Raw genomic sequence first — 27,738 nt, 5'->3', positions numbered from 1 at the left:
AGTCCTTTGACTATTCCACAATATTGTGTTGACTATATTAACCCACAAAATAACTCACTAGGATTTTGATTATATTGAATCTATAAATCAATGTATGGAAGAATTGGCTAGCATCTTGACAATATTGAGTCTTCTGTCCATGTATATGAAGTATGTTTTTACTTATTTAGATCTTTGATTTATTTCCTTAGTTTTATAGTTTTTCTCATGTAAATCTTGTACATATTTTGTTTATTTATACCAAAGTATTTTATTTTGGGGGTGCTAATATAATTGTATTGTTGTTAATTTCAAATTCCAGTTCATTTCTGATGTATAAGAAAGTATTTGACTTTCATACCTTAATTTTGTGTCCTGCAACCTTGTTATAATTGCTTATTTTTATCAGAAGGGTTCTTTTTTGTTGTTGATTCCTTGAGATCTTTTTATGGACAGTTGTGTCATCTGTGAACAAAGATTGTTTTTTTTTCTTCTTTCCGAATCTGTATACCTTTTAGTTCCCTTTTAAGTCTTTTGTCTTATTGCATCCAATACAATGTTGAATAGGAGTGTTGAGAATTTTTCTTGCTTTGTTCCTGATCTTAACAGGAAAACAACTAGTTTCTCCCCATTGAATATGTTAGCTTTAGTAAGTTGAGGATGTATCCCTCTATTCCTAGTTTGACAAGAGTTTTCATTATGAGTATATGTTGAATTTTGTCCAATACTTTTTTCTACATCTATTAATATGATCCAAATATTTTCTTCTTTAGTCTGTTGATGTGATGAATTATCGTAATTGATTTTTAATACCGAACCAGCCTTGCATAGGTAGAATAAATACTCCTTGTCATAGTGTATAATTCTTTTTATACATTGCTGGATTCAATTTCTTAATATTTTGTTAAGGATTTTTGCATCTATGTTCACAAGAGATACTGGTTTGCAGGTATTCTTTCTTGTAATGTGATTGTCTGATTTTGGTATTAGAGTAATACATGGGATAAGTTAAGAGATATGCCCCCTGCTTCTGTCTTCTGGAAGAGACTAGAGAATTGATACCATTTCTTCCTTAAATGTTTAGTGGAGTTCACCAGTGAACCTAATTGAATGTGGTGCTTTCTGTTTTGGAAGATGATTAATTATTAATATAATTATTCAAAATTATAGCCTATTCAGATTATCTGTCTCTCTTTGTGTGTGTTCTGGTAAATTGTGTCTTTCAAGGAATTTGTCCACTCAATCTAGGATGTCAAATTTGTGGGTACAGAGTTGATTGTAATATTGTTTTATTAATCTTTTAATGTCTATGAGATCTGTGATGTCTCCTTGATTTTTTATATTAGTAATCTGTGTCTTTTTAATTGTAATTTTTCTCATTACTAGTCTCCTTATACCCCCTTCCACACCCTGCAGTCAACCCACTGTTGTCCATGTCCATGAGTTCTTTTTCCTTTTTGTTCAATCCCTCCTTAACCCCACCCAACCCCTTAGCTGTCATCCTGCTCTCTAATGTATGAGTCTATCTCTATTTTGCTTATTAGTTCAGTTTGTTCATTAGATTTCACATATGAGTGAAATCGTAAATCATATGGTGTTTGCCTTTCTCTGACTGGCTTATTTCACTTAGCATAGTGTTCTCCAGATCTATCTGTACTGTTGCAAAGGGTAAATGTTTCTTTTTTATGGCCTAATAGTATTCCATTGTATAAATGTCTCAGTTGTTTTATCCGCTCACCTCCTGAAGGAACCCAAAACTCTTAATTCAGAAGAACATAAGAACCCTTATGCATATTGCAGCATTATTTACAAGTGCCAAGATATGAGAACAGTAATTTGCCTTCTCTCTTCCTGGTTAAACTGGCTAGAGGGTTACCATTTTTATAAAAAGATTTTATTTACTTACTTTTAGAGACAGGGGAAGGGAGGGAAACAGAGAAGGAGAGAAACATCATGGTGAGAAAGAAACACTGAACAGTTAGTTGCTTCTTGTGTGTGCCCCAACAGGGTGGGGAGGACTGAAGACTAAACTGCAACCCAGGCATGTGCCCTGCCTGGGAATCAAACCAGTGACCTTTTGCTTTGCAGGATAATGCCCAAACTGAGCTATACCACTCAGGGCTGAGTTTTATCAGTTTTTATTGATCTTTTCAAAGAACAAGTTTTTTGATTTTGCTTTTTTTTTTTACCTGTAGATTTTGTTTTCACTTTCATCTCTAATTTTTGTTTTCTTATTACTTTATATCTGATGATTTCTCAATTTTTGAAGATATAAGCTTAGATTATTTATTTTAGATTGTCTTATCTAAAGATTATTTTGGAATTTTCTGAGATCCTATATAAATTTTAGGGTTTTGTTTTTCTGCTACTGCAAGAAATGCCATAGGAGTTTGATAGGGATTACACTGAATCTGTAGATGGCTTTGGGTAGTATGGATTTTAATGATAGTAAGTCTTCCAATCTATGAACATGGGATATGTTTCCACTTATTTCTGTCTTCTTTGATTTCTTTTGGCAGTGTTATATTTTTCAATGTGTAAGTTGTTACCTCCTTGGTAACGCTTCTTCCTAAGTATTTTATCCTTTTTGATGCTATGGTAAATGAGATTGCTTTATATTTGGTCATTGTGAGTATATAGAATTAGAGTTGATTTTTAAGTGCATTTTGAATCCTGAAACTTTGCTGAGATTGTTTTAGTTCTAAAGGTATTTTTTTAAAAATTACATAGGGTTTTCTACATATACGCTTATCTCATGTGTGAACAGATAATTTTACTCATTGTTTTCCAAATTGGATGGCCTTTATTGCTTATTTTTTTTTTTGTCTAATTGTTCTGGCTAGGATTTTAAGTACTATGTTGAGTAGTAGTGGTAAGAGTGGGCATCTTTGCCTTGTTCCTGATCTTGGAAAGCTTTTAGTGTTTTGTCATTGAATATGATATTAATTTTGGGCTTTTCACATGAACTTTTATCAATGTATTGAGGCAGTTTTCTCCTGTTGCTAGTTTGTTGGGCACTCATCATGAAAAAGTGTTGAATTTTGTTAAATACTTTTTCTGTATTAGTTGAAATGATCATTTGGTTTTGTTCTTCATGTTACTAATGTGGTACAGTTTATTGATTGATTTGGCATGTAGGAACATCCTTGCATTCCAGGTATAAATCCTAGCATTGCTGGTATAAATTTGGTCATGATGTATAATCCTTTAATATGTTGTTCAGTTTTGGTCACTAGTATTTTGTACAGGGTTTTTGCATCGGTATCTATTAAAGATGATGGTGTGTGTGTGTGTTTCCCTTTACTTTAAATATATCTGTGTCTTTGAATTTAAAGTGAGATTCTTGTAGATAGTGTACAGGGTTGGGCAAAAGTAGGTTTACAGTTGTGATGACATTCTTTTGATTAAAAGCTATTATAATCATAACCTGCATGCATTTGCTATATGAACAACTATAAATCTACTTTTTTTTTTTACAGATGTATTTCTTTGTAGAGGAGGTAAATGGAAGAAGAAAGAGAGGGAGAGAAACATTGATGTGTGAGAGAAACATCAATTGGTAGCCTCTTGTACATGCCCCAACCATGGACCAGCCTACAACCCAGGCATATGCCCTGATTGGTTTTACCTTTCACTTTGTGGGATGATGCCCAACCAACTCAGCCACAGCATTCAGGGCTGTAAACCTACTTTTGTCCATTCCTGTATTGTTGGGTCTTTTTCAATTTATTTTAAAAATTATTTTTAGTTTTTCAAATTGAGATGTAATTGACATATAACATTACTTAAACTTAATTCTTAAAAATCTGCTGACAGTCTCTGTCCTCTTATATGGCATATTTAGGCCATAGATGTTTAAAGAGATTATTGATATAATTGGATCATATTTTTGTTATTTTGATTTTTTTTCATTGCCCTTGTTCTTTATTTTTCTTTTGTCTTTTTCTGTCTTCTCTCTTTTTAATTGAACATTTTATGTAATTCTACCTTTTCTTTTAGGCATATCTATTATATTTGTTTTAAAAGATTTTACTTATTTATTTTTAGAGGGAGAGGAAAGGAGGGAGATACAGAGGGAGAGAAATATCCACATGTCAAGAGAAATGTCGATCATACACGCCCCATCCAGGGATCAGGCTAAATACAACCCACAGCTAGGAATTGAGCTGGGGACCTTTTGCTATGTGGGATAATGCTCACCCAACTGAGCCATGCCGGTCAGGGCTATTACACTTCTTTTTAAAAAACAACTTCATTTAGTGGTTGTGCTTGAGTCTACAAATACACATTTACAACTTTTTGAAGTTGATTTTGAAGTAACATTGTACCATTTAAAGTACCTGATAACAGAGTATTCCAAAGTACTTCTTTCCAGTCCATATGAAATTGCTGTCATTAACTTCACTAATCCATCAGCCATAATCCCTGAATAAATTGTTGCTATTACTATTTTGAACAAATTTATCTGTTAGATCAATTCAGAATAAGAAAAATAAAATATATATTGCTTTCATTATTTTTTCTCTAATGCTGCTTTTTTTTTTAACATAGATCTGAGTTTTTTAAGCCAGTCATTTTCCTTTTTGCTGATTAATTTTTTAACATTTCTTGGCTGGCAGGTCCACTACTGACGCATTTTCTTTAATTTTTGTTTTTCTAAGAAAGTCTTTTTCATATCTAAAGGGTAATTTTGCTGGATACAGATTTCTAAATTGGTGACTTTTTCCTTTGAACCTTTAAAATATTTTACTTCATCTTCCTTGTATGACTTTTGAAAAGAAGTTTGACGTTATTCTTATCTTTGTTTATCTATAGTTGAGCTTTCCCACTGCACCCCACCCCCTTTCAAGATTTCTTTCAAATTTTCCTTTTCATCTTTGATCTTTTGTGGTTTGAATAATTATATTCTTAGGTGTCAATTTTAGGTAATTTTCCTTTTTTATGTTCTCAGAGCTTTTTAAAATTGGTTTAGTATCTGGCATTAATTTTGAGAAATTTTTAATACTGCTTCAAATGCTTTTTAGGTTTTTTCTTTCTCTTCTCCTTATGGTATTTCCATTATGCATGCCACAACTCTGCAGTTGTTCCACAGTTCTAGGATACTCTGTTCTGCCGTTTTTCAGTCTTCTTTCTCTATGCATTTTAGTTTTGGAAGTTTCTATTGATATTCCTTCAAGCTCACTGGTTCTTTCCATGGCCATGTCTAGTGTATTAATGAGCCCATCAAAGACATTGTTGAGTTTTGTCACAGAGTTTTTGCTTAAATTATCCACTTATTCTTAAGTTACCACCTTTTCCATTAGAGCCCTTAGTACAGTAATCATAGTTGTTTTAAATTCCTGGTTTGGTAATTCCAGCATCTCTGCTATATTTGAGTGGCTCTTATGTCCATGCATTCATGCTTTGATTTTTGTCTTTTAGTATTCCTTATAATTTTTTATTGAAAGCTGGACATAATATATGCTGAGTAAAATTTACTTAAATAGGTCTTTAATATGAGGGTTTGCGTTTATATGGCAAGATGTAAACTTTTTATTGTTTGCCTATAGAGGTGTCAGAAACTAAATTTTTTCTGGTGTCTTTTTATTTTATCTCTCCTGTTGTCTGTAGGTTTCCTGAGAGACTTTTTTTTTTAAATGAAGTCTGAGACATGCATTTCTTTCCAGTTTATTTGTGTTGTTACAGGGAAGCCCTATTTATGTGGTCATAAAATATGGAAGGAGGGGAAGTGTATAGTTTTAAAATTAGGTCTCAGTCTGGTCAGCCTGGGCTTGCCCTTTTATAAGTGCTTCTCTGTGTTTGCTTCTCGGTGTTTTTGTCCTCCCCCTACTCTCCAGAAGGTGAGACAAAGGCTAGAGGGGGCTGGAGTTTTATAATTACCTCCTTCCACATGAAAAGCTAGATGAGGGTGGAATTGGATTTTTCCCTCCCCCCACTTGGAAGGCTAGAGTTGAGGATTTCCTTCCCATCGGTTTAGTTAGCTCTGGTAGAATAGTTTTTCTTGAGGGGAGGTCTCATGAAGAACAGAACGATCTGGGCCTATTTTAAAATAGCTGCATTTCCCCTCCTCCAGCTTCCAGAGATTTTTCTTAGATCTTCACTGCGAGAGGGTAGTAGTAGAGCTCTTGAAGGTGAAACTGAGAAAAGTGGGGGCCCCCCCCTGGAGTTTTTAACTTTTGACTTGTTCACACTACAGCTCCATCAGTTACAGATTTAAGTTTTCCTGTACTGAGTACTGGCTCTACAGGAAAAAGCTGGACTTTGTTTCAGTAAACTGTGATTCGGTGTATCTGCCTGTCTCTTGTTATTATAATGGGCAGTAGTTTGCCCTGCAACCTCACTTCTCTAATGGAATTGAGAAGAGTTACTAATTTTTTGGTTTGTTCAGCTCGTTGCTTTTTGTGAAGCCAGAAGTTATTGCTTTGATTATTTTTTAAATTGATTTGTCTTTTTATTATTGAATCAAGTTATTTATTTTGGATACAGATCCCTATCAGATATATATCATGTTTTCTCCAGTCCATGGTTCTTTCCACTTTGTTGATAGTACCCTTTGAAGTTCAAATGTTTTTTGTTTTGATGAAGTCCAGTTTATCTGCTTTTCTTTTGTTGTTTGTGCTGTTGGTGTTATATCTAAAAATCTTTGTCTAATCCAAACTACAAATATTTACTCCTGTCATTTCTTTCAAGAGTTCCATAGTTTAAGCTTTTACATTTAGGTCTGTGATCTCTTTGGAATTAATTTGTGTGTCTGGTATAAAGGTTTCAAAGTTCTTTTGCAGGTAGATATCTATATATCCAAGCTGTGTTTGTTGAAAAGATTATTTTTATTGAATTGTTTTATTACCTTCACCAAAAATATATCGGCTATAAATATAGGTGTTTTTGGACTATCAGTTCTGTTCCATTGATCTCCATATCTATCTTTATGTCATCCAGTCCACATTGACTTGATACTTTAGCTTTGGTAATAAGTTGTGGCACATGGAAGTGTGAGTGCTCTACCTTTTTTTTTTCTTTAACATCAAGATTATTTTTGCTATTTTGAGTCCCTTGCATTTCTGTTTGAATTTTAGGGTCCACTTGTCATTGTCTTTTTTTAAAAAGGCAACTGGTATATTCATAGGATTGCATTGAGTGTGTAGATCAATTTTGAGAACATTGCCATCTTAACATTGAGTTTTCTAATCCATGATTGTGGAAAATCTTTCTCTTTATTTAGACCTTTCATAATTTGTTTTGTTTTATAATTTTCAATGTAAAAGTTTTACACTTTTATTAAATAAATTTCTAAGTATTTTATTTTTGATGTTAAGTGGAACTTTTTTAAAATTCATTTACAGAGTATTCTTTACTAGTGCTTGATTATTTTGAAACCTTTCCATTATGTTAATTTTAACTCATGTTCAGATTTCCTATATTAGGCTATGGTCACCCTAGGAGAAAAGATGCCTCAACTAATTAAAGAGTGGAGGGGGATATAGTAATTCCTAAATTCCAGGGTGTACTTTTTGTTTTATGTAAATTATTTGAAAAAGACTTCACTGTTAACCCCCATCTAGTCTCTTCTGGTTCGTTAATGTTCTTCATGATTATAATATCTGAAGGTACTTGTCTGTGTCTTTTTGCTCCCATTACTAGTTTTTCATTTTCCTAATGCTCAGAAAATACTGAATTACAGCCCCTTATTGCACAAGTTATTTCATCTCTCTGAATTTGTTCTCTGTTGGTAAGATGTAGGAGGAAATATTTAATACTTGTAAGTCTTTTTCTCAGAATCATGGTAAAGAACTTACATAAAATAGCTTTTAAAACTGAAGCAATATCCAAATGTCAGGGACCTTCTTCAAATTAGATTGTCATCTTTAGCTTGAGATAATCTAGCAAGATTTGTTTGCATAAGCCCTTTTACCTTACTCTTCCACTTAAAAAACCTTCATTGACTTTTTAATGTACAGGATCAGTTGTAAACTAGGACTGGCCAACTCAGTCTATGTATACTACGTGTAAAGGACTAAATTAGATGTGTAGGTCACAAAAAGGGATCCAACACAATCTGTGCATTCAGATTAACTATCCATATGGGATGACAAGATAAACGTTTGGAATATGAAATGTTAAGCAGATCATGTATTTTGTTATCAGATATGGAAGTTCATGATTTGTATACTCAAATATCTTCCTCCAGATTCTACTTAAAGCTGTGGCAGCATAAAGTCCTAGAGAACCTGCATGGTTGTATTCATAGTCACTGTTCGGCTAGATAATTGTGGAACTTAGAACTTACTGAGGAAATTTTTATCTGGCCATTACCACTATTTGACTTTTGGTGATGCTTTCATATTTTGTAAAAAAAAAATTGGGTGTTTGTGGCAGAGGGGGAAGGAGGGAGTTAGTCATGAGGACATTGGATTGGTAAATTTTTTCACGTAGTTTGTCTTGCAAAGCTTTATTAAGTTAATTGTATCTTACTGTGTTCTTTCATTGACATACTTAAGAGTATATGTCAATGAAAGAATTCGGAGATACTAAATAGCACAATAAGATGTTGAATGAAGGCAAAGATTCTTTTATTTTGTTTTAGGCAATGTTACCTTGGGTTTAGAAGAATTAGAGGGAGATTTTTGTTCTCGTATCACAGTTTTAATGCACTGACAGTGAAGAAGAGATGGAGGCTTTCGTACATACTTTTTGGTGGGCTGCTAGAGTCAGGCTGAAGTGTCATGTTTCCAGATCTGCATCACTGCCCTGAGAACATAGGGCCCTTATCCAGTTCTTAATCTTCAGTGATTGGTTGGAGAGTGGTTTGAGTGAAAGTAGTACATCATGAATGGCTTTATTCTCCCAAATGGGAAAATAGTCTTATGATTATTGAGAAAGGTGGGACTTCATGATTTAGGAACTGGTCTCTAGTTCCTCCATTATTTTTCTTACTGGTAGTGATATTTCTTACAATGAAATGCATCATTGTAATGTATCTTTTTTTGTCAATAGGGGTAATATGTCATCAGTCCAAATATTCATTCAGCAGTTGATTATTGAGTACATCCTATGGGCTGAGCCTTGTTCTGGGGTTACAAACAATGGATGAAATATAGTGAAATCTATGTCATTTTAAGCTTAAATTTAATGGGGAAAGATAGACAAATATGGAAAACTGAGACAATATGTTAGGTAATTTGTTGCTCTGTAGAAAAAAAATAAAGGAGAGAATACTGGAAGTGACTTGAAGTGTGACAAATGACAATGTGGCATTTGAGGAAACACCTGAAGTAGATGAGGGGGAATAGATTCAGATATTTAGAAGATGATTCCAGATGGAGGGAATAACAAATGTAGCAACCCTGACAGAGGTGCTGAAGTAGAGGGACAGCTGGATAATTAGTATGGTAAAGGATTGAGGGAGCAGCAAGTAGAGAGGTTAGCTGAGGAAGGAGATTGGGGTTGGTGGTGAGTGGAGCAGTTAATAGAAGCCTTTTTAACTTTGTTCAAAGTGGGGAGCCAGTGGAGGTTTTAAGCAAAGAAACATCATGATCTCTTACACTGAAAAATGTAAGATCACTCTGCCTGCTTTGTTGGGCCTAGAATAAAAGGTGAGCAGGGGCAAGCTGAGAGACCATTTAGGAAGTTATTTAGTATTTAGGCAAAAGACTGCTAAAAGACTCGCATTTGGGAGGTGGTAAGAAATGATCAGATCCTGACACACGCACACAATTTTTTATGAGATAATTATAGATACACATGCAATCATAAGAAATAATAGAGAGAGAGCCCATGTACCCATTACCCAATTTCCCTCAATGGAGACATCTTGCAAAACTGCAGTGCAGTATCAGTGAGGATACGAACATTAATGAGATTCACCAGTCTACTCAGATTTCCCAGATATACGTACACAAACTCCATTGTGTATATTTGTTTGTATTTGTGTGTACTTAGTTTCACTTTCCATGATTTCAGTTACCTACATTCAACCATGGTTTGAAAATATTAAATGGAAAATTCCAGAAATAAACAAGGCATAAGTGTTAAATTAACCTCTGAGAATTGTGGTGAAATGTTTTGCCATCCTGCTCAGTCCTGCCTTGGACATGAATCATTCCTGTGTCCAGCATATCCACAGAGTGTATGCTTTTTGCCCATTAGTTATTTAGTCTAAGTTATCAGATTAGTTGTCAGAGAGATAGAGAAAGGGTTGGGCAGTGGGGCATATACCACATTCACATAACTTTTATTATAGTATGTTATTACAGTTCTATTTTATAATTGGTTATTGTTAATATCTTGCCATGCCTAATTTATAAATTAAACCTTACCATAGGTATGTATGTATGTATGTATGTATAGGAAAAAAACATAGTATATATAGGGTTTGGTATTATCCTCGGTTTCAGGCATTCTCTGGTAGTGTTGAAACATATCCCATCCCCACCAGATAAGGCTAGGGACTGCTGTGCCACAGTTTATCCATTCACGCATTGAAAGACATCTGATACCTACCTATTTGGAATTAAAGTTGCTAAGAACATTCATCTACAGGTTTTTGTGTGAACATAAATTTCTATTTCTGTAGGATAAATGCCCAAGAGTGCAATTGATGGGATATTGGATATACAGGGTCCAGCACAAATAACACCCCTTTTTTATTACAAAATCTTTTATTATAAAATCATAAGCATGTAATTCTGTAACATAACAGTATCACATTAAAGCATACCATATGACATTTAGGTGAAATGATCAAATTAAAACAATAAATTATTACACCCATATTACTTATTCTACCAGCTGTACTCAAACAAGTGTTACTTCTGCCAGACCCTGTATTTTGAAGGTGGAGCTAACAAGATTTCTTGACAGATCAAATGTGAAGTCAGAGAGATAGAAGAGTCAAAACTTAAATTTTTGGCCTGTACAACTGAAAGAATTGTCAACAGTTGAGACAGGGAAGGCTTGGGTGGAGCAGGTTTAAGGAAGATAGGGAATTTTGCTCATGCGATGCATATTGGATGCAGAAGAATTATTAACTAGACAGTTGACTAAAAGATTCTGGTATACATAGGAGAGATCTGGACTGGGAATATAAAATTGTGAGATTAGGAAAAACCAGCAAAAAAAAAAAAACTATGAATTTGATCAGGGAGGAAGGAGGATAACCAAAGAATTTATTGTTCTAGAAGGCAATTGGAGAAAGCATTTCAAAGAGTAAACACCTGGTCCTCTTTTTGTGTGGAAACCCTAAGTTACAGCTTATAGGCATATTTTCTGTAGCAGCCTGAGATTTTAGTCAGATTGTAATCCATTGCTATATAGAGTGATTATTCCCCCCAACTCCCGCATTTCAGTTTATTTTTAGAGTCCTTTATAGATTTTTCTTCTGCTGGAGCACCTGGCCACTTTTCTTGTTTTACAGACATTTTACCTATTCCTGTGGCTTTAAGAACCTTCCAGACCTCTTGCTGGAGGATAAGATTAACATGTCAGATTGCTTTCTGGACCTTTTCACTTCTTTATCCCTCAGTTATTTCAAACTGAATGTGTCCCAAACTAAACTCATTCCTTCCTGCTTCCAAAACAGCTTCCCAGGCCAGTAAACTCTACTGCCATGTCAATAGTGAGATGAGTCAGAGGCTTGATAGTTGTCATTCCCCTCTTTTCAGTTACCAAACCAGTAGCAGTAGGTGATCAAAAAACTGTTTTTCTGTTTCTCAGAACCATTCTTTTCCTTTCATTTTCAGTTTCTTCTTCCCTCTTTTAGTAACTCTTTTCATACCCAAAACAGGTCTCCTGCTTAGCATACATTGGTGGCTTGTAATATTCAAACTTTTTAGCACTGTATTTAAGACTTTTTACCTGATCCCTATCCAGAATTTTTCAAAGTAACATGCAATTTTTTTTAATATCTTGCCCCCGTTTACCTATAGCACTTTCTCAGTGTTCTAGATTTTTCACATTGTATTGGTAATAGTTGGATTTGCTTACGCATTAGAGAATATGAAACTTTTAAGGACTATGAATTTTTGTATACTTGGAGTCTGGCTCTGACAGATAATTGGCTTCAAGATATCTTTTGTACACATAGAGTGGTGATATTCTAGCCAACTAATGTAGGGTTTTGCTGGATGTTTGAATTTACTGTGGAATCAAAGATTTAGATTAAACACTTTCAGTCCTAGTGTGATTACTAGGGATTGATGCTGGAATATTTGATAATTCTCATATGTATTTTGGGAAAACTGTTGAAGCCACACTTTTGAAATGAATCCTGTTTTGCTAGATTTAATGAAAATGGAGCTTTTATAGTGGGGGAAAAAAGATCTTCTGGTAGAATGGAATTTGGTGAAGAAGAATGTATCATAGCCATGTGCTGCCTATCTATATGCCCACATATTAAGCTTACTTACTTCACCTGAAAGTTCACTTTTCCTTTATTGAACTTTACCTTAGGGTACATAAAGTACCCTTCTGGCAATCCCCTGACTCCATGCTTTTAGCTTCTAGATGAAATCCTTCCCCCCGCCTTTTTTTTTGAAGTGTGAGGTGTCAAATGATGTAAAAATGAACAAAAGCCTCTATGTCTGGTATAGAGGTGGATATATTATTAATGGTTATTGGTTAAAACAAAAGAATAATTTTATTTTTAAATGTACCCCTCAGGTTTTCTTGTACTGGTGTGATTTATTTTATTTTAAGTAGTCATTTTGATTTTTTTAGATCAGAATGATAAGAATCTAGTTCGCATATATTTTATCTTTGTTATATTGGAAAAACTTGCTTTTATTGATAGGTTGTTTACTAGGCTTAGTAGATTTCAAATATTTAACCATGATACTGTGATAAAAGAAATACATTTTACATTGCAGCCCAGTATATGAAAAAAATAAAACAAGTTTAATGAAAAAATCCTTACCTTTACTATGTTTAAAGTTCCTTTATTCTGTTCTAGTCTCCATCCCCACTCTCTTCTCAGGGTTGATTGGCTAGGACTCACAGATTGCAAAATAATGGTTTACAGCAAGTTTTAAGGTAGAAGCACTGACAAAAATGAGTGTTTTAGGAACCCATCTGTATCAGTGTACCATCTGGCACTGTTGTGAGGGGCTGTATTTGGCTTCAGTGAGGTTTTTTTGAAGACTCATCCCATTTTCCCATGTGATGATGGGCAATTTACGAATGCACCTGCCCACACTATTCTGAGTGTTCAGCAGTTTGAGTGTACCCAAAAATGGTATGACCCCTCTGCCCCACCCTCCCTATTCTTCTGATCTTGTCCTGAGACTTTTTTTTACCCCTGTGAAAAAGTCCTCAAAGGGAAATGTTTTGCCAATATGAAGAAATGAAAATGGAAGAAGCACTGAAAGGCATTAAAATCTACAAGTTCAAAAACTGTTTTTGAGTAGTGGAAAAAAGTCTCTATAGGTATATTGTGTTAAATGGAGAATACTTTGAAGATGACTGAAGTTTAAACATGTAAGAATAATTATACAGTTTTTAATAAATAAATTCCAGTTTGGGGGGCTCCCTTATATAGTAAATTCCAAAATATCTGTAGCTACTATAGGAATATAGAGATCAAAAAAGATTAGCTTGAGTTGGAACAGCTGGGGATGGTGGTGTGAAAGAGATGGGAGTTAATAGAAACTTACAGGATGGGTAGAGTATGTGTAGGTGGGAGGGAGCATTGTAAGTGTGATCAGTGGCTTAGAGTTGGGATTGAAACAGTATATTTAGAAAGAGTGAGAATTGAGATGTAGTTATGATCATAGCGGTCATGAATAGAAGATAAGATTAAGTTGATATGGATAGGTTAGATTATGAAGTAATTACACTTTATCCTGTAGGAGATGTGAAGTATCTTTATCTCTCTTGAAATTTTGCTTGCTAATAACATTGCCACTGAAGATCTCTTGGTTGCTGTTTGTGTGTCATATCTTTTTTCAGCCTCTTACTTTTAAGCTATTCATGTCTTTGAATCTAAAGAATACCAACTGTTGATAGAATATAGTTAGTGGTTCCCTTCTTGTTCATTCTGACAATCTCTCCTTTGTAAGTATTCTTAATCACATTTCATATAGTCTCTGAAATGATTGGAATTCGCTGTTCCATGTTGCTCATTGTTTTCTCTCTCTTTCTCAAGTTGTGTTCCTCTGTTCTCATTTATTGCCTTCTTTTGTGTTGAACAAATTTTTTTTTAGTACCATATTAGTCCCAGTGTTGATTTATTTCTTTTTAACATTTTACTTATTAATTTTTAGAAGAGAGGGGAAGGGAAGGAGAAAGAGAGGGAAATGTTGATGTTGAAAGAGAAGCACCAATCTGTTGCCTCTCCTAGGCACCCAACCAGGGACCAAATCTGCACAACCCAGGCATGTGCCCTAACTGGGAATTAGACCAGTGACCTTTTCACTTTGTGGGACAATGCCCACTCAGCTGAGCCATACTGGCTCCAGCCAGTATCGACTTTTAATACTAAAAGTTTTATTTTTTTAGCAGCTACTTAAGAAATTACAGTATGCATTTCAATTTATCACAGTCTGCTTTAGGTTATACTTACTTAATTCCAGCAAAATATCGCACCTTTTCTCCAGTATAGCTTTATTTTTCTTTTATCCTTCCTGCTATTATTATCATATATAAGATCTATTTATATTATAAATCTAATAATATACTGTTACCATAATTGCTTTACACAATTTATGTTTTGATGAAATTAAAAGAAGGAAAATATATACAGTCTTTTACATTTTCTTATTAAGGATTTGAATTACCTTTTGGTGTCATTTCCTTATAGCATGATAGACTTGCTTTAGTATTTCTTTTCTTTTTTTTTTAATCATTGTTCAAATACAGTTTACTCCTTTTTACTCCCACTCCAGCCCCCCTCCCACCCCTCCCCACTTCCCTCCCACTATCCCCCTCCCCTTAGTTTTTGACCATGTGTCCTTTAAGTTTGTTCCCATGAACCCTTCCCAATATCCCCTGAAATTCCCTCTACTCTCCCCTGTGGGCACCGTCAGCCTGTCCTCTATTTCAGTGTCTTTGGTTATATTTTGCTTGTTTCTTTGTTTTGTTGTTTAGGTTCCTGTTAAAGGTGAGATCATATGGTATTTGCCTTTCACTGCCTGGCTTGTTTCGCTTAGCATAATGTTTTCCAGCTCCATCCACGCTGTTCAAAGGATAGGAGCTCCTTCTTTCTTTCTGCTGCATAGAATTCCATTGTGTAAATGTACCATAGTTTTTTGATCCATTCATTTACTGATGGGCATCTTGGTTGCTTCCAGCATCTAGCTATTGTAAATTGTGCTGCTATGAACATTGGGATGCATAGGTTCTTTTGGATTGGTGTTTTAGTATTCTTAGGATAGAGTCCCAGCAGTGGAATTGCCGGGTCAAAAGGCAGATCCATTTTTAGTTTTCTGAGGAAGTTCCATACTGCTTTCCATAGTGGTTGTACCAGTCTGCAGTCCCACCAACAGTGCACTAGGGACCCCTTTGCTCCACAACCTCCCCAACACTTGTTGTTTGTTGCTTTGTTTATGATGGCCATTCTGACTGGTGTGAAGTGGTATCTCATTTTGGTTTTAATTTGCATCTCTCTGATAGCTAGCGATATTGAACATTGTTTCATGTGTCTTTGGATTTTCTGTATGTCCTCCTCGGAGAAGTGTCTGTTCAAGTCCTTTGCCCACTTTTTAATTGGATTCCTTGTCTTCTTAGAGTGCAGTCATGTAAGTTCTTTATATATTTTGGAGATTAAACCCTTGTCTGAGGTGTCATTGGCAAATATGTTTTCCCATACAGTTGGTTCTCTTTCAATTTTGATACTGTTTTCTTTAGCTGTGCAGAAGCTTTTAATTTTGATGAGGTCCCATTTGTTTATTCTTTCCTTTATGTCCCTTGCTCTAGGGGACACGTCAGTAAAAAAGTTTCTTCATGAAATATCTGAGATTTTCCTACCTACGTTCTCCTCTAGGACTTTAATGGTGTCACGTTTTATATTTAAGTCTTTTATCCACCTTGAATTTATTTTTGTATATGGTGTAAGTTGGTGCTCAAGTTTCATTTTTTTGCACGTGGCTGTCCAGTTCTCCCAACACCATTTGTTGAAGAGGCTATTTTTACTCCATTTTATGTTGCTGCCTCCTTTGTCAAATACTAATTGACCATAGAGACTTGGGGTTATTTCTGGGCTCTCTGTTCTGTTCCATTGGTCTATGTGCCTGTTTTTATGCCAGTACCAGGCTGTTTTGATTACAGTGGCCTTGTAGTATAGTACAGTGGCCAGTACCAGGCTGTTTTGATCACAGTGGCCGGGTATTGTGATCCCTCCTCCTTTACTCTTCTTTCTCAAAATTGCAGCAGCTATTCAGGGTCATTTATAATTCCATATAAATTTTTGAAGTGTTTGTTCTATGCCTGTGAAATATGCCATTGGTACTTTAATAGGAATTGCATTGAATGTGTAAATTGCTTTGGGTAGTATGGACATTTTGATGATATTAATTCTTCCAGTCCATGAACACGGTATATGTTTCCATTTGTTTGTGTCTTCCTTGATTTCTTTCCTCAGTGTTATGTAGTTTTCTGAATACAGGTCTTTTACCTCTTTGGTTAGGTTTATTCCTATGTATTTTATTTTTCTTTTTGCTATTTCAAATGGGATTTTTTCCCTTGATCTCTGCTTCTGCTGTTTTATTGTTGGTATACAGAAATGCCTTTGATTTCTGGATATTGACTTTGTATCCCGCTGTTTTGCCAAATTCATTTATTAGGTCAAGCAGTTTTTTGGTGGAATCTATAGGATTTTCTATGTATACTATCATGTCATCTGCAAACAGTGACAGTTTTGTTTCCTCCTTTCTGATTTGGATGCCCTTTATTTCTTTTTCTTGTCTGATTCCTGTGGCTAAAACTTCCAGTACTATATTGAATAGAAGTGGTGAAAGTGGACAGCCTTGTCTTGTTCCTGATCTTAGTGGAAAAGATTTTAATTTTTGCCCATTGAGTATGATGTTGGCTGTAGGTCTCTCATATATGGCCTTTATTATGTTGAGGAATGCTCCCTCTATTCCCATTTTGCCGAGTGTTTATCATGAATGGGTGCTGTACCTTCTCAAATGCTTTTTCTGCATCTATTGATATGATCATGTAGTTTTTGTCTTTGCTTTTGTTTATGTGATGTATTACATTTACTGATTTGCAAATATTGAACCATATTTTGCATCCATTCTTGCATCCCTGGAATGAATCCCCCTGGTCATGGCGTATGATCTTTTTAATGTATTGTTGGATGCGGTTTGCCAGTATTTTGTTGAGGATTTTAGCGTCAATGTTCATCAGTGATATTGGCCTGAAGTTTTCTTTCTTTGTTGTGTCTTTATCTGGTTTTGGAATTATGTTGATGTTGGCCTCATAAAAAAGAGTTTGGAAGACTCCCATATTTTTGGATTTTTTGGAATAGTCTGTGAAGGACAGGGGTTAGCTCTTCCTTAAATGCTTTGTAGAATTCTCCTGTGAAACCATCTGGTCCAGGGCTTTTGTGTGTTGGGAGTTTTTTGATTACTGCTTCAATTTCTTTTGTTGTTATTGGCCTGTTCAGGCTTTCTGCTTCTTTTTCATTGACTTTTGGAAGATTATATTTTTCTAGAAAGTTGTCCATTTCACCTAGGTTTTCAAATTTCTTGGCATACAGTTCTTTGTAGTAATTTCTTACAATCCTTTGTATTTCTGTGGTATCTATTGTAATCTCTCCTCTTTCATTTCTGATTGTGTTTATTTGGGTCTTCTCTCTTTTTTTCTTGATGAGTCTGCTTAAAGGCTTGTCGATTTTGTTTATCTTTTCAAAGAACCAGCTCTTGGATTCATTGATCCTTAGAATTGTGCTTTTAGTCTCTATGTCATTTAATTGTGCTCTGATCTTGGTTATTTCCTTCCTTTTGCTTGCTCTGGGCTGTCTTTGTTGTTGTTCCTTGAGTTCTTATAGATGTAGGGGTAGGTTGTTTGTTTGGAATGTTTCCAACTTTTTTAGGCAGGCCTATATCGCTATGAACTTCCCTCTCAGGACTGCCTTGGCTGTGTCCCATAAGTTTTGGGTTGTTGTGAGTTCGTTTTCATTTGTTTCCAGAAACCTTTTGATTTCTTCACTAATATCATTCTTGACCCAGTCATTGTTTAATAGCATGCTGTTTAATCTCCATGATTTCGAGTGTTTTGGGTTTTTTTCCTTGGGGTTTGTTTCTAGCTTCAGTCCCTTGTGGTCCGAGAAAATGCTTGGTATGATTTCAATTTTCTTGAAATTCTTGAGGCTTGTTTTGTGTCCTATCATGTGGTCTATTTTTGAAAATATTCTGTGTACATTTGAAAAGAATGTATATTTAGCTTCTTTTGGATGGAGAGCTCTGTATATATCAGTAAAGTCCATTTCATCAAGGGTATTGTTCAGTGCCACAATATCTTTGTTGATATTTTGTTTGGAAGATCTGTCCATTTTTAACAGTGGGGTGTTAAAATCTCCCACTATAATTGTGTTGCTGTCCATATCTTTCTTGAAGTCCTCTATGATTTTCTTTATGTATTTGGGTGCTCCTCTGTTGGGTGCATATATATTTACAATATTTGTGTCTTCTTGGTGGATTCTTCCCTTGAGTATTATGAAGTGACCTTCTGGGTCTCTCTTTATGGACCTTTTTTGGAAGTCTATTTTGTCTGATATGAGTATTGCTACCCCGGCTTTTTTTTTTCCTTTTTCCTGTCCATTTGCTTGGAAGATTTGTTTCCAGCCCTTCACTTTCAGCCTGTGTAGGTCTTTTATCCTGAGGTGGGTCTCTTGTAGGCAGCATATGGGTGGGTCATGTTTTCTTATCCATTCAGCTATTCTATGTCTTTTGATTGGAGCATTTAATCCATTTACGTTTAAGGTTATTATTGATAGGTACTTATTCATTGCCATTTATGTACGTGTGTTCCTCTCTCTCTCTCTCTCTTTTCCTTCTCTTCCTTAAAGCAGTCCCTTTAGCATCTCTTGCCGAGCTGGTTTGGTGGAGGTGTATTCTTTTAGACTTCTTTTGTCTGGGAAGCTTCTTATTTGGCCTTCTATCTTGATTGAGAGCCTTGCTGGATAAACCAAAGTAGCCTTGGTTGCAGACCTCTGGTTCTCATTACTTGGAGTATTTCTTGCCATTCTCTTCTGGCTTGAAGTGTTTCCATTGAGAAGTCAGCTGTTAGCCTTATTGGGGCTCCCTTGTATGTTACTTCCTGTTTCTCCCTTGCTGCCTTTAAGATCCTCTCTTTGTCTTGAAATTTTGCCATTTTAATTATGATGTGTCTTGAGGTGGGCCTCTTTGGGTTCCTCTTGATTGGGACTCTCTGTGTTTCCTGGATTTGTGTGACTTTTTCTCTCATCAAATTAGGGAAGTTCTCCTTCATTACTTTTTCAACTAGGTTTTCGATCCCTTGCTCTTCTTCTTCTCCTTCTCCTTCTGGTATCCCTATTATACGGATATTGTTACATTTCATATTGTGTTGCATTTCTCTTAATCCCTCTTCATTCTTTCTGAGCCTCTTTTCCTTTTCTTGCTCTTTCTGGATGTTGTTTTCTACCTTGTCCTCTAGCTCGCTAATCCAATCTTCTGCTTCATCGATCCTGCTTTTCATTTCTTCTACTGTGTTCTTCAGTTCAGAAATTGTATTCTTCATTTCCCCCTGACCTTTTTGAGAGTTTCTGTTTCCTTTTTCATGTTTATATAGTTTGCAGTTAGATTGACATAGTTTCCCTCTAGTTTCTGGTAGCTCGTTGTGAGTTCATTGAGCTTCCTAATAATCATGGTTTTGAAGTCAATATCTGATAGTTGAGTTGCCTCTATTTCAGTTAGCATTTTTCCTGAGGCTTCCTCTTTTCCCTTCAATTGGGGGTTGTTTCTTTGTTTTGTCATTGTTCATGGGTTTCTTCTTGTTTCTTAAATTGATCTGTTCTAGTTTCCTATAATTATGGTGTGAACTTCTTTGGTAGAATACTTGTGAGATTCAGTGGTGCAATCTCCTTCGTGTATCCTGGTGTTCACAGCTTTCCCCTACTCTTTTTTTTTTGTGATCAGTTGGAGGAGTAAGGCAAAATGGTTTAAAACAGCAAGACAGTATACTATGATATTTACATTAGCAGCCAGTAGAGAAGAGATGGGTTATCCTTTGGCTCCTTATAGTGTTAACTGTGATCCTCCACCCCACTATCCATGTTTTAGAAAGGATGGAAAGAGAGTAAGACTCTTATTGGGTACAAGAGGATTGTTAGTTGGATCTAGAAAGCTGTGAGGCTATGGGAGGTCAGATTGTAAGGTAGGGTTAGTTTAAATATTAGTATATAGGAGTAGTGTGTAAAAGAATAGAGACAACCCCCACAATAGTATAGTTCAGGAAATTGCAAAGTGGGCTGAGATCAGGTTAGGGGTATTGAGTAGTATTTAAAATTGTTTGGACTAGGTCTTATTAACAGTAAAGTGACAGTCTTATAGCAGAATCGATGAGATCTAGATAACAAGAATAAAGAGTATAGGACCTTGAGAGGTATATTAATGGAACACAGATGAAGGATAGTAAATTATCAACACACTGTGACTGAGATACCAGGGGGAACCTATCAAATGACAGTATAACCAGCCAAGCAAAGAAGATTATACAGAAAGAAAAAGAATACCAAAATATTAAAATAAAAAATGTCGGAAAAGTGAGAAAAAGATAATACAAATTTACAGTAACTTGCAAGATTAAAAAAAAAGAAAAAAGGAAAGAAAAGCAGAAGATGGAGTGCAGGAGAGATAAATTTGGAGTGGAAAGAGTAATACTAGGATGAAGGGAAGAGAAACATAAGGGATTGAGAGATATAAAAATAATAAGAATTGAAAAATAAAATGTCACTTAAAACACAAGATAAAAATCAATCAACCAACAACAGCCACAAAAACCAAACCAAACCAAACCAAACCAAACAAAATAAAAAAAAAACCTTTTGTTGTTGGTTTCTAACTGGCCAGACCAGTTTATCTGATCTTGCTGGCTTCAGCTGGATGAGGGACCTTTGAAATGCTTCTGTCTCTTCCCAGCCAGATCTCAGCAAGTCTCTCAGGTACCCTGGGCGGTCCTGAGCACACTCACTCTCCGGAGCTCACTGCCACGTTCTTCCGGACTCTGGGGTTCCTGCAGGGTTCCAGCTCTATGATCTCAGGAGGCACCTGCAACACTTTGGGATACACTGTGCCCTCCCTGGGAATCGTAAAAGGGCGTGTCCCTCCACCAAACTTTTGAGATTCGGGCTCTAGGATCGCCCTAAGCGTTGTGACCCTTCCAGGTTCACAGCGCTCGAGTCAGGATTCCCGATGGGGTGCCAGCCAAGCCCTTCCCGGCTCTGCGTTTTCCCCCAATCCGCACTCCCAGCGGGCTAGGGGTGTGGGCACATTTCCTGGCTGCCCCTGGTCGTGCCGGCTGGAGGCCCTCACTTTTCCCAGGACTCTGGGTGGGTATTCATAGTCCCTGGGCGATTTTTTCCCAGTCCAACTGGCCAATCTGTTCCTTCAAGCAACACGTTCTCCCCTGGAGTTGCTCAACCCCTGTATTCAGGGGAAGGAGCAGCAACTCCCCTCTCTCGGGAGCCCTGAGGCAGACCCGGGAGCACCGGGCCTGGAGACTGCAAACCCCTAGACCCCGCACTCATCCCTGGGTCCCTTTTGTCCTGAAGTAGTCTCCTTACCATCTGGTTTTTCAATGAGTCCAATAATTTTTGATGTCCTGCTTTCAAAAGTGATTCGGTAACCTAGTCCACTTGCTCCGTTTCTCCACCGATCCGCGAGTTTCCCTCCTCTTCACAGAAGCCGAGAAAGACGCTGCCTAGAGTAAAGCCGCCATCTTCCATCTGCTTTAGTATTTCTTAAAGACAGGTATTCTATAGAATATTCTCCATCTTTTTTAAAATCTGGAAATGTCTTTATATTTCTTCTCATGTTTGGAGAATAATTTTTCTGTATATTTTATTCTTTATTAAAAGGGTTATTTTTTTCCCCAGCATTTTGAGTATTTTTATTGCCTTTGCCCTCAGTTAGTCTGATAATTAGTAGGTGTTAATTGTATTGTTCTTTTCATGTATGAAATGAATTTTTGTTGTTGTTACTGCTTTTATGATATTTTCTTTGTGGCTTCAGTTCAGATGTGATATACCTAGATGTAAATCTCTTTGTGTTTATCCTTTTGGGGGGCGGGGGGTTATTCAACTGTATGGTTCAATAAGTTAGTGTTTTTCTGTCATATTTTGGAAATTTTCAGCAATTTTTTCAAATATTTTTTCTTTTTTTTATTTTTCTTTGTCTGACACTACCTTTATACATCTGTTACTAAATGTGATGTCATCCAACAGCAGGTCTGTTGAGGCTCTATTCATTTTTCTGTAGTCTTTTTTTCCCCCTCTTTGTTCTTTCAGCTAGTAACTTGTATTTCTTTATTTTCAAGTTCAGAGATCTTTTTAAGAATACCATCTCAAATCTTATCTTAAGCTTATAGTGAATCTTCTTCTTTTGTTATTATAGTTTTCAACTCAAGTATTTCCAGGTCTTAAAAGTTAATATTTCTTTGTTGAAATTTTCTGTTTGTTGTATAATTGTTATTGTATTTTTCTTTAACTTTTAACATAGTATTTCAAGTATTTGAACATAATTATATTTATGTTTATTCTATATTAAAAACAACTTAGTAATATAACTGGCATATAATATTGTGTAAGTTTAAGGTGTATAACATGTTAGTTTGATGTACTTGTATACTGCAAATTAATTGCCATCATAGCATTAGTTAACATGTCACATCTTACAGTTACCCTTTCTTATTTGTGGTGAGAATATTTAAGACCTACTTTCTTAGCAACTTTCAAATACAAAATACAGCATTATTAACTGTAGTCACCATTACCGTATATGAGATTGTCAGAACTTATTCATGATATAATTGAAAGTGTGTACTCTTTGACCAACATTTCCTCTTGTCCCCCGCCCTTCGCCCCTGGTAACTACCCTTGTACTTTGTAGTTCAGCTTTTTTAGATTCCACAGAGAGTTGATATACAATACAGTATTTGTCCTTCTCTGACTTACTTCATTTATTGTAATGACTTCATGATTCATCCATGTTGTTGCAAATGGCAGGATGTCCTAAATTCTTGTGGCTGAATAATATTCACACACACCCAATCATAATGCATAGCATAATGACCTTTTGGTCAGTGAGGAACCATATATATGATGGTGGTTCCATCCTGTAAAATTATAAAGGAGCTGAAAAATTTCTAGTGACACTGTAGCACAGTGCATTGCTCAAGTGTTTATAGTAATACTGGTATAAACAAACTGCTTTGAAGTAATATAAAAGTATAATACATACAATTAGAATAGCAGGCTACATTATCTAGGCTTGTGTAAGTAAACTGTATGATGTTCCCACAATGACAAAATCACCTAACAATACATTTCTCAGAATGTATCCTGTCATTAAGCAGCACAGCCAATGACTACACATCACATCACATCATATCACATTACATCACAGGTTCTCTATCCAGACATCTGTTGATGGACACTTAGGTTGCATCTATGTTTTGGCTATTGAGAATAATGCTGCATTAACATGGGAGTACAAGTATCTCTTCAAGAAAGTGGCTTCATTCTTTTTATATATACACCCAGAAGTGTCATTGCTAGATCAAATGGTAGTTCTAGTCTTATTATTTTGAGGAATCTTCAGTTTACATTCCCACTAACAGTGCACAGGGATTCTTTCTTCTCTACATCTTCACCAACATGTTATCTCTTATGGGGGTTTTTTTAATAGCCATTCTAACAGTTGTGATGTGCTATGTCATTGTGGTTTTGATGTGCAGTTCCCTGATCATTAGTGATGTTGAACACTTTTTCATGTACCTGTTGGTCATTTGTATGTATTCTTTGGAAAAATGTCTACTCACATCCTTTGCCCCTTTTTTAACTGGCTTGTTTGTGGAGGACTTTTCTTCTTTTTGCTATTGAGCTATATGAATTCTTTACATATTTTTCATATTAATCCCTTATCAGACATGATTTGCAAATATTTTCTCCCATTTACTTGGTTGCCTTTTTATTTTGTTGGTGTTCTTTAATGTGCAAAACCTTTTTAATTTGGTATAGTAGCACTTAATTTTTGCCTTGACACCTTTGCTTTTGGTGTCAAATCTAAAACATCATTGCAAAGACCATTGCCAAGAAGCTTACCTCCCTATGTTTTCTTCAGGAGTTTTACAGCATTTATGTTCTTGAACCTAATAGCTGCCTTGTACTCTTTGTCTGCTAAGTCCAACAGCTGTGTCTACTAGAGTCAGTTACTATTGAGTACTTTAAAAAAGAAACTATCATTTGCACGTCTCAAAGTGTTTTTGGACAATTGGATATTTTAAGTAAAATACTTTAGCAACTGTAGATTTTATTGTTTTAATCCTCCTGAAGGTTATTGTTTTGGGGTTTTCTTCATTTTTTGTGAATTACCTATAGCCAATCTATAGAATCGTATTCCTCCACAGTTCAAAGACTCTGAATTCTGTGTTAAATTTTTTGTTCTTTCAGTTTTTTAGCCTAATTTTAGGGGTTTATTCTTTTCTGCATAGCTTAGTGATCAGCCGGGTATCTTGATTTTATAAAGCTTCCACCATTTTTTTATCATTCTCTACACACGTTGCAGAGTACATTCAAAATTTTGGGTAGTTTTTAAGTTGGCCTCAGCTTTTTTGGAGACCCTCTTAGGTCTCCCCTGCATGTGTGTACAGCCTTTCAACCAGGGGTATGTGGATAGCTTATTTAGCCTCTTTGTGCCTCTTATTTCCAGGATCTCTCTGTTAAATTTCTTAGTGTTCTGCCAGTCTGTCATTTTCCCCAGCTGGGACTGCAGTCTCAGGGTAGCAGAGTTGTAGGCTGTTTCACTTTGTTTCCTGTCAAATTTGCTGTTTTTCTGCCAGTGCCACTGGATGTGGGTTTTTGCTCTCTGCTCTAAGTGATGGTAGCCCCCTGTAGAAGCAGAATTCCTGGATTACAAGATCAACCCTGCCTTAGTAAAACTATGTGACTGTCTGAGCTGACTGGTGATAGTGGGGGATAGTAGCATTCCCTGGCAAAAAGGCCACTGCACCCACTGTCCCAACTCTAGTATCTAACAGCTTTTCATGAATAAATGCTTCTCGACTTGTTGCATTTGAATGATTTCTAGAGTTCTGAAATTACTATCTTCTACAGTGTAGTACTTTTTATAGTTGTTTAGGGGGAGATCTCTTCATTCCGCTATAGCTGGGAATCTCCCCTCTTTTTTAACTAACTTCTTAGTCCTTCCCTCCTGTCTCCCAGCCCCACTTTAATTCACTGTAATCAGGCTTTTGTCACAACCATTCTACTGAAATAATTCTTGTGTCACCAGCATCCTACATTTGCCATACCCAAATATCAGTTTTCTGTTTTCATCTTAACCTTTTAGCCACTTTTGACATAAATAGTTACTCTCTTTTTTTGAAAGCTCTTTTTACTTGGCTTCTATGGTAGTATTTTCTCCTGTTTTTCATTCTGTTTCATTGACTGCTCCATGTGATACACCTATGAATTTGGAGGGGGGGGGTCTAAACTTCTTTCCTATGCGAAAGATATAGCATTGGGTTCCCTTGCTATAAGTCTTCAATGTGCAGATGACCTTCCAGCTACATATCTCTAGTACCAACTTCTACACTGAATCGCAGTATTTTCTCTTGGGTGTCTAGTAAGGATTTCAAACTTAATAAATAGAAAGAAAATAGAGCTCTTGATCCACTCTCTTCCTCAAATTTATTCTCCTTGATTTTTAGAATGATCTTTTAAAAAGATAGATCAGTTATGTCATTTTCCTTTATATTTAGTGTAAAATTTAGTTTAACATGATTTACAAGTTTATATGACATACCCCCTCCCTACTTCTCTGAACTTATCTCCCACCTCTTTCCCTTTACTTAGCTTTCTACATGTTCTGTCAAGCTATTTCTTGAATATTCAAAGCCTACCTCTAGGCATTTATATTTGGAATTGCCTATAATTGTACTGCAGTGCTCTTCCCGATATCTTCACATGGTTCTCATCATCATGTGATTCAGGTTTGTGAGGTCTGCCCTGACTTTCTTCTTCTGTTCTTTGTCTGCTTGTTTCTCTCTGTCCTCCATAGACTGTAAGTTTAATGACCGTAGGAGCTTTGTTATTCTTGTTCACTGCCTCATCTTTAATATTGTAAATTATGCCTGGCACATAAAGATGTACTATATTTATAGAATAACAGTGTTTTTATAGAATTAATATTTCCTTAATAAACTAATAAAGAATGACCCAGTAAAAATGGCTAGGCTTGGGATAGTTGTATTAAGTACATTTTAGGCACAAACTTTGTTTGCCTAAAACTGAACTGGGTCAATTAATGCTTGATTAATACTTACAACTATTGCTATTTTAGGGAATTTTAAAATGGTAAAATTTAAGCCTCCTTTTAAAAAGAATAGAATATGAACAGAACTGTCACAGGTGAGCACAGGTAACCAGGTTCTTGGTGATCTTATTGAATTCTTGAATCAAACACAGAGAGTTTATATCAGAAAGAGAGAGCAGATATGTTAAGTGATAGTACACTCCACACAACATGGGAACAGGTCAACTCTGAGCAGAGATTGACGTCAGGGGCTGGAGGGATTCTATTCTTATAGGACAGATATTTCCTGGCTAGATTTGGCAGGGTTTTATTGTGCATATACAAGTAGTTACATTACTTTAAAGCTACTATGTGTTTGGTTCCCCATGATTTTCCTTGATTGGCCACTGGGGAAGGGGGTCCCACAACTTTAATTTATTATAATGCTATTATAATGAAGCAGGGATCATGTAGCATCTTCTGCTCAGGTGCATTCACGATTCACCATGATTCCATGCTTTTCCAGAAAGCGGGAACAACCGGTCTTAGAACACAATCTCTGTCCTGTATCCTTGTCCTTTATCTTAGCCCTGGGGCACCTCTGGAGTGTCCTTCTTCCTGGCCGTCTCCTGCTTCAGATCACTAAAGGTACATAAATATTAAGGTCCATGTACTTGCTTCACTTATGTATTCTTTTTATGCAAATTCTGTTATCTAGGAATTTAATAGTTCTCTGTTATCTTGGTTAATGAGCCTGGAAAAGTAGATAGCTTATTTTAACAAAGTTGGCTATATATATATATATTTTTTTTTTTTCTAAGACAGTCTTGCCCTGGCTGGTGTGGCTCTGTGGAATGAGCACTGGTCTGCAAACCAGAGGGTCACTGGTTCAATTCTCAGTCAAGGCACATGCCTGGGTTGTGGGCCAGGTCCCCAGTGGGGCATGAGAGAGGCAAGCACACATTGCTATTTCTCTCCCTCCCTTTCCTTCTCTTAAAAAAAGAAAGTCAGTCTTAATGTTACAGAAACAACCCAACCCACTCCCTGGCAAGAACCCTGTGCTTCTTTGCCTGTCGCTGTATTAGGACCTATGGCTCTCAATGCCAGAGTTTGGCAAAAAGGAAAGGAACTGTTTTCATGAAAAGTTATACAGGTTTAGAATAACAGCAGAATTCCACAGTTAAATCTCATTCCCTTTAGAAATGAAGATACATCCACAAACATACAGTCCTGCCTTCCCCATCCCCCCCACCCCCGGCCTAGTCAGGCCAGTCTCAGAACATGCCAATCA

General features: G+C 36.1%; 1 protein-coding gene and 1 long non-coding RNA gene across 4 annotated transcripts in view; both read left to right on the top strand.

Moving 5' to 3' along the window:
• The window catches only part of GSK3B (glycogen synthase kinase 3 beta), a 225,783-nt gene that overhangs the window by 88,099 nt on the left and 109,946 nt on the right, over positions 1–27,738 (top strand). The gene's annotated exons all lie outside the window — the stretch shown is intronic.
• Positions 427–14,345, top strand: LOC118498898. Its single transcript, XR_004901392.1, has 3 exons — positions 427–437; positions 630–632; positions 13,786–14,345. It is a non-coding gene; the product is annotated as an uncharacterized LOC118498898 (long non-coding RNA).

This window comes from Phyllostomus discolor, chromosome 2 (assembly GCF_004126475.2).
Source record: "Phyllostomus discolor isolate MPI-MPIP mPhyDis1 chromosome 2, mPhyDis1.pri.v3, whole genome shotgun sequence".
NCBI classification, from domain to species: Eukaryota; Metazoa; Chordata; class Mammalia; order Chiroptera; family Phyllostomidae; genus Phyllostomus; species Phyllostomus discolor.
This window is presented reverse-complemented; position numbering and strand designations above follow the sequence as displayed.